This window comes from Sapajus apella, unplaced genomic scaffold (genome assembly GCF_009761245.1).
Source record: "Sapajus apella isolate SASKATOON/1434 unplaced genomic scaffold, GSC_monkey_1.0 scaffold54, whole genome shotgun sequence".
NCBI classification, from domain to species: domain Eukaryota; kingdom Metazoa; phylum Chordata; class Mammalia; order Primates; family Cebidae; genus Sapajus; species Sapajus apella.
Window position 1 is genome coordinate 14,975,304 of NW_022436994.1, and position 7,513 is coordinate 14,982,816.

Consider the following 7,513-nt stretch of genomic DNA (forward strand, 5'->3'; position numbering starts at 1 on the left):
CAGTTCGCTGGGTAGCCACAAGATGTGTTCTTGGTATTCCTCATATATAGCTAAATATATATGTGTTGTTTTTAGGTAACTGATCATTGATGTATAGTGTATATTCTCTTGATGCCTAAAAACACCTGGGGTGTGATATGCTTAGAATCATATGGTGTTAATAGTCCTTGCAGGAATATTTCTTTCTGCCCTGGGCAGAGACCGAGGAAATCTTAGACACCATTTTATCACATACACTGGATGACACTGAACGGGGGTAACTACCAGCCCTGGCCACTAACATACTCGCCATTTGTTCCCCAGCTAGGGAGTCCATGCTCCTCATCATGCCGAGGCCTGAGAATCCTCACTAAAGAATTTAGACAGATGATGTGCGTCACGAGAAAACAAACCTAGGAGTGGACCGACTGCTCCCAGGAGGCTCTCTGGTTATAGCATCCTGAGCTGTGTGTGGCTGAGATTTCCCCTGCTCTGTGTTAAAGTGGTTATTAAAAAATATGGCCTGTGTGGTAGCGGGGTATTTCAGGAGCCTTAGAGCATACTGAACATCATGTGTCCTGTGATACCCAGATCGAACAAAGCCAATTCTCAGCATGGCAGGCTGAAATCTGCATCTCTCTGTACTGATGCAACATTTATGTCAGAATTAGCGTTAGGATAGCTCCTATGGGAAGAAAAAGCTCTTCTACAAGATGCACTACTTTCGTGTACAACATCCTTGGACAAAGAAGGGAAGAAAGATCATTGGCTCGGCAAATTGTAGCAAACAGGTGTGATTAGTGTGTGCAAACCTTATTCGATGAATGTCTACATATATTATAGGAATTACATCCACTAGTATCTTATCAATTTTATATAAAATGTCTCCTTTCTCTCTTTAGAATTGCATAATACTAATAATGCACTCATTCAGGTACAAAAGACAGTGACTATAATTTCTTTTGGCATGAAGAAGGACTCCCTATGATTATAGTCCCTCCCACCATTTGATTTTTGTGATGTTTCCTGACCAGAGAATGTTAAGAGTCCTAAGAAATAAGGTCAGATTTCCACAAAAAGTTGAACATCCAATGCCCACTGGTAAACAGAATGCAACAGGAAAGTCTGTGTGGTATCAAATGAATCAAGAGCTCTGAGTAACTGTAAACATTTTAGAGAAAGGTGCCATCTTTTAAGCATCCAAAGGAGACCATCGATCTAGAAACAATGAGTAACATCTTTCTGATTCACAAGTCAGATTCTGTGGGACACAACTATTGACATATAAAAATTCAAATTCCTCCAAGTCAAAGCTTGTAAATCGCATGGAGTTCTGAGTCTTACCCACCATAAGGCAAGGGCAATTCTTTTTCTTTCTTTTTTTTTTTTTTTTGAGACAAAGTCTCACTCTGTTGTCCAGGCTGCAGTGCAGTGGCATGATCTCAGCTCACTGCAGCCTCCACCTCCCGGGATCAAGTGATCCTCCCACCTCAGCCTCTCGAGTACCTGGGACTACAGATGTGCATCTCTATGCCTGGCAAATTTTTGTATTTTTAGTAGAGACAGGGCCTTGCCATGTTGACCAGGCTGGTCTCGAACTCCTGGTCTCAAGTCATCTGCCTTCCTTGCAGCCTCCCAAAGTGCAGGGACTACAGATGTGAGCCACTGTGCCTGTCAGGCAAGTGCAATTCTAAGAAAGATAAATGATCGGAGGGAAAAAAGTCAGCCATGTTTCAAAAGAGAAATGAAGGCTGGTGAGTAAATAAAATACTGATAGAAGTATAGAGTAGGTGCTTTGTTACATGTTCACATTCACAAGGAACCTTAAAATGGAATGTCTTCTCTGATATTGTTTGAATTTGGACTCTAAATTTGAAAAGCATTATTAGTGTCAAAAATTTATTTTTCTGATCCTAATAATTGTCCTGTACTAAACTTTCAACAAAATGGCTTATAGGTAATTTTCCTAAAATTAATATAAAAGTATATTAATGAGCTAAACATCCATCTTAACAGTATAAAAACAACAGAATAAACTAAAATACAGTAGGAAAGAGCTAATAAAGATAAAGTTTAGTTAAATTGTATTTTTTTGGAAGGGGGAGGATATGATGCAACAGTGCTCTCATGTATTGGTGGGAACGCAACATAGTACAGTCCATTTGGAAGACAGTTTGACATTTCTTTAAAAACTAAGCATACTCTTACCATATGGTTCAGACACTTCTTGGCATTTCCCCCAAAGAGTTGAAAACATATGTCCACGCAACCAGCACCTTCCCACCCCGCCCCCCCACACACACAAACTAATGTTTATTGCAACTTTATTCATAGTTGCCAGAACTTGGAAGCATCAAATTGTTCTTCAGTGGGTGAATGGCTAAACTGTGGCACATCTGGACAATGGAATTTTTTTGAAAGTTCGATACAGAAGATTAGCAAAAATTGCTCCTTTGAAAAATCTGATAAACAATCAGATCTCAGGCAAGAATAATCTAGACAAAAAGAGAGGATGCACAATCGAACTATATTAAAAGTTGAAATGGAACTGTAACTACAAATAAAACAGATATTGAAAAGATAAAAGAATTCAATAAAAAATGTATGCTACTGAATGCAAAATATTGATCAAAATGCACAATTTCCTAGAAAATAAAAGGTTTCCAAAAAACACAGAAAGGGATAGAAAACATGAACATCTCTCTTCATTATTATATACATTTAATTCATGATTTTAAGTCTTCACATACAAACACACACACCACACATTGACTCAGATGATTCAACAGGTGAAACTTGCAAAAAGTCATTTTAATTTTTAAAAAGTCTTTTAAAAAATAAAGAAGAAATACTTTCCCTAAGCTATGAAGTCAGTAAACCTTCATATCAAACCAGACTAGGACATGGGACAAAGACACTTTCTAGAAGAATGTCATTCATGAGCAGAGATGCAAAGGTCCTATTAGCAAGCAGAATCTAGTAATGTATATAAAAATGATAACACATCATGACCAAGTCACTTTTATCCCAGAAATACAAGAATGGTTTAATGTTTTAAAATCTATAAATGCCATTTATTATAGTAAAGTTAAAGATGAACAATTATGTGATCATTTTAATGTATTCAGAAAAAAGCGTTTGTTAAAAATTTTATGAGAATTATAAAATATAAGATAAAAATTTTCACAAACAAGGAATAGAAGAGAATATCCTTACCATTTTAAAGAAGTTTTATAACAAACTTATGTAAAATATACTTGTTCTTTCTATTTTATTTGTACACATTTTATGGGATACAAGTATAATTTTGTTACATGGATGGATTGCACAGTGGTGAAGTCAGGGCTTTTAGGGTATCCATCACCCAAATAATACATATTGTATCCATTACATAATTTCTTGTCATCCACTCGTCCGAAATGTTATTTTTGATAGTAAAGAATGACAAATACCTTTAAAATGAGGAGCAAGTCAAATATGCTTAACTTCACCATCACCTATTTATTAAATATTGGAGTCAATATTTGAGCCACTGTAATGGGAGACAAAAGTAAAAGTACCAACGACAGGAAAAAAAATGTTATTTTTCAGATCACATAATTTTCTCTGTAGAAAAACAAAAAGAATATAAAACAAAATATTAGAAAGTTTGGGAAGATGGTTGGTATATGATCAATATGTAAATATCAATATGCAGTAGCAATGACAATTTTTAAAACCATTTTAATAATAATACAAAAAGTTGAAAAATTTGTGTTAAAAAAAAAATCTAGCCAGGTGTAGTGGCTCACACCTATAATCCCAGCATTTTTGGGTGCAGAGGCAGGCAGACTTCTTGAACCTAGGAGTTCCAGACCAGCCTGGGTAACATAATGAGACTCTACACATTTTTTTTTTTTTAATAGCCAGGCCTGGTAGACTGTGCCTGTAGTCCTAGCTACTCAGGAGGCTGAGATGGGAGGATTGTTTGAGCTTGGTAGTTGAGGTGCAATGAGTTGTGATTGCACCAGTACACCGCAGCCTGGGTGGCAGAGCAAGACCCTGTTTCAAAAAAAGAAAAAAATTTACAAAATTCCAAGTTATCTAGGAATGAGCCAAAAAAAAAAAAAATCTGTACAAAGAGAACTATAATGTATATGAACTATTATAGAAAGGTATTAAAGAAAACCTATACAAATGAGAAGATATATCATGATTATGGATTAGAATGCTCGGTAGCATACAGATATTAATTCTTCTCAAATTTCTTGAAAAGATGAAACCAGGCATGGTGGCTCATGCCTGTAATCCCAGCACTTTGGGAGGCCGAGGTGAGCAGATCACCTGAGGTTGGGAGTTCGAGACCAGCCTGACCAACATGGAGAAACCCCATCTTTACTAAAAATGCAGAAAATTAGCCAGGCATGGTGATGCACGCCTGTAATCCCAACTACTCAGGAGGCTGAGGCAAGAGAATCGCTTGAACATAGGAGGCAGAGGTTGTGGTGAGCCAAGATTATGCCACTGCACTCTAGCCTGGGCAACAAGAGCAAAATCCTATTTAAAAAAAAAAAAAAGACAATAAAAGTACATTTAACATATATCAATAAAAATAAATAAATAATTTTTAAACGTTATAAGGACATTGAAAACAAATTTTCAACTACGTCTTTAGGTTACTTGTCCTACCAGGTATCAGGACCTTTATGAAGCAGTAGTAATTAAGACAGCTAAACAACATTTTTGAATGTTTAAAAAATATCAAAGAGCATGTCTTTAAAATGTTGAAATAGTTTAAGATTTCATAAGCAAGATACTAAGAGAAACAAGCATAAAATAGATTTAAAATTCACTTCATCTGCATCAAAATTTAAAAATGTCTGTTCATCCAAAGACACCATAAAGAAAGTAAAAACAAAGCATAAGTAGAGAGAATATTTTTAGAATTAACATAACTGACAAAAGACTGGTGTACTGAATATATAATATGCAAAAAAAATAGAAAATATGACATGAACAGGCTTTTCACAGAAAATAAAGTAGGAATGTCAAATATGGGAAAAAAAACGCTTAACCTCAATAATCAGGGAAATCCCATTGGAGAACTATGAGATACAATCTTACATCACTTAGTTTGGGAAAAATTAATAATTGGATTATACCAAGTCTTGGAGAGTATGTGGATTAATGGAGGTTCCCAAATATTGCTTTGTAGGAATATAAATTGGCATATGCATCTGAAATACAAATTGGCATTCTCTATTAAATTTGAGCATACATATATCCCAGGTAGAAAAGAATGTCATGGAATGCAAAAACAAATTTAAAAACATCCAGAATGTATAAAGCAATGGAGGTGTAACACAATAAAGCACCTGTGGAATATTTCAGAGAACTGTACATTTTAATAGATAGAGCACAAGATATATGTTTATGGTGAAAGAGGAGGAGATTTTATTAGCAATATTGGCAAACTGCCAACTCACAGTGTGTTGTTTTTGCAATGTTAAGAAGTTTGTGCATTGCCCCATATGCCCAAATGTTTCAGGCATTCTTAGTCATGGAACTCCTTGAAGCTGAAAGTCAAAAATATAAAAAGGCAGAAAAGCAGAGCTGCTCTGATTGGAATTGGAGGACCTTGGACCAGAAGGGAAGAGCTCTTCCTCCCCTTCCACAGAGATCCCTAAGAATATACCACAGTGCTCCTAATGCTTGGACACAGGTTTTAAAAAGTCCTTGTGGGCAATAGAGTTTTGGGCACTGCAGGGCCACAATCTAATTTGCATTACAGAAGCATCCCATAAGATCATTGCAATTGGATGATGGCAGAAGCCTAGTATTTTAAAGAACACCTGCTTGATGTACAGTACTGGGGAGGGTTTCTAGAAAGATATCCAGTTGTAATATCAAAGGTACCCAATGTATTTGAAAGAAGCTTCAAAGGTCTCAAGCATACAAATATATTTCCTATTACTCATTCAGATTGTTCAAAACACTCTGGGAGTACACTATAATCTTCATAAGTAGTTTACTTATATCGTTTTCTGTGCTGTCAGGAAAAATTGCTTATGTCTTTCATTAATCCTAAGCAAAACCTACTTGATACCACTTTCAGTCATCAGAAAGTTGGACAGTCAAATAGAAAACAAAAACAAAAATAGAGAGAAAAGCAGTCAATTGCCTAAATTCATCCCTGAGTATTAGAGGAGACACTTGACTTATGTTACGTAGGTTGGCAATTTCTAAAGAGGAGATGAAAATATCCATCTTCTTACTGCCCTGCATTGCAACCTAGGTTACTCCATCATTATAGTACAAATGGAGCCCATCTTCTCTGGGACTATCTATATTTTTATATTAAAAGTAGAATTAAGTAATTTCAGTGACAATGCAAAAGTTTTATATTAAAATAAATTCAAAAGAAATTTTAGTCTTAGTAAACTATCACACTGACCTAAACAGAAATCTTGGCTCTTTCACCAACCATTGGGCCTTTTTCCTTTCTGGCTTCAGTTTTTCCATTTGTAAAGTGCAGAGGCTTAAGTGGAATAATATAGAATTTATAAATGTATAAATTAGATGGAAAAGCTTTTCTACTAAGAACACTTCAATGAGAAAAATTAAAAATGTATTTGGACATTTGTGTATCACTCTAAACCAAGATTTCTCAACCATGACTCTGTTGACATTTGGGGCTGGATAATTCTACATTGCAGGGAAACTGTCCTGTATGTTATAGGATACTTAGAAATATTTTTGGCCTTTACCCACTAGATCCTAGTACTCTCTCTCCAAGTTGTGGTAAACAAAAATGTCTCCAGACATTGCAGACACTGCCATGTTCACTGAGAGATTGGGGAAGCATCCTAGCCAAGATACTGAAAACATAAACAACAAAAGAAAAATATAGCATATGAATGTTATCAAAATTAAAATTTCTTCTCTTAAAAGGCTTTGTTTAGAAAATGAAAAGGCAAGCTAAAGACTGGCAAAAAATATCCACAATGCATATTTTCAATAAAGGCTAGTGTACATATTTTTTAACTCCTGCAAAACAATTACTTTTAAAAAACTAATCTTAAAACTAGGCAAATGACTCGAACAATACTTTTAAAACACAGATATACAAAGGATCAATGAATATGTGAAAAAGTGCTTAACATCATCAGTCATCAAGGAAATGCAACAGAAAGCCACAATGAAATACGACTACCCACTTAAGAGAATGATTAAAGGTAAAAAGACTGACCATACTAAATGCTGTTGAGGATATGGAGCAGGTGGACTCTCATACACTGCGGTTGAGTGTATAAAATGGTAACAGTGCTTGGAAATCTGACAGTTTCTTATAATGTCAGATATATACTTACCCTACCACTTAGCAGCTCTACCCTTGGCATTTAGCCAAAAGAAATGAAATCATATGTCCATGCAAAAGAATTTTCTTAGCAAGCTTATTCATAATAGCTCAGAACTGGAAATAACTTAAATGTCCAAGAGATGGATGAATGTACACAGTGGCTTATCCCTACAGCAAAAAAAAAAAAAAAAAAAA

The 7,513-nt window shown here is 35.4% G+C and overlaps 1 protein-coding gene across 5 annotated transcripts in view; it reads right to left on the reverse strand.

Annotated features, from left to right (window-relative positions):
* The window catches only part of POU6F2 (POU class 6 homeobox 2), a 469,840-nt gene that overhangs the window by 424,228 nt on the left and 38,099 nt on the right, over positions 1 to 7,513 (reverse strand). For 2 of the 5 annotated variants that reach the window (XM_032244451.1, XM_032244452.1), the window contains exon 1: positions 1 to 754. This exon is cut by the window's left edge and continues 1,239 nt beyond it. The exons of 2 other annotated variants lie outside the window; for them this stretch is intronic. The gene's annotated coding sequence lies outside the window, so the exon portion shown is untranslated. Of the gene's footprint in view, positions 755 to 7,513 lie in introns of those variants that run through there. One more of the 5 variants, XM_032244454.1, reaches the window with a different exon arrangement.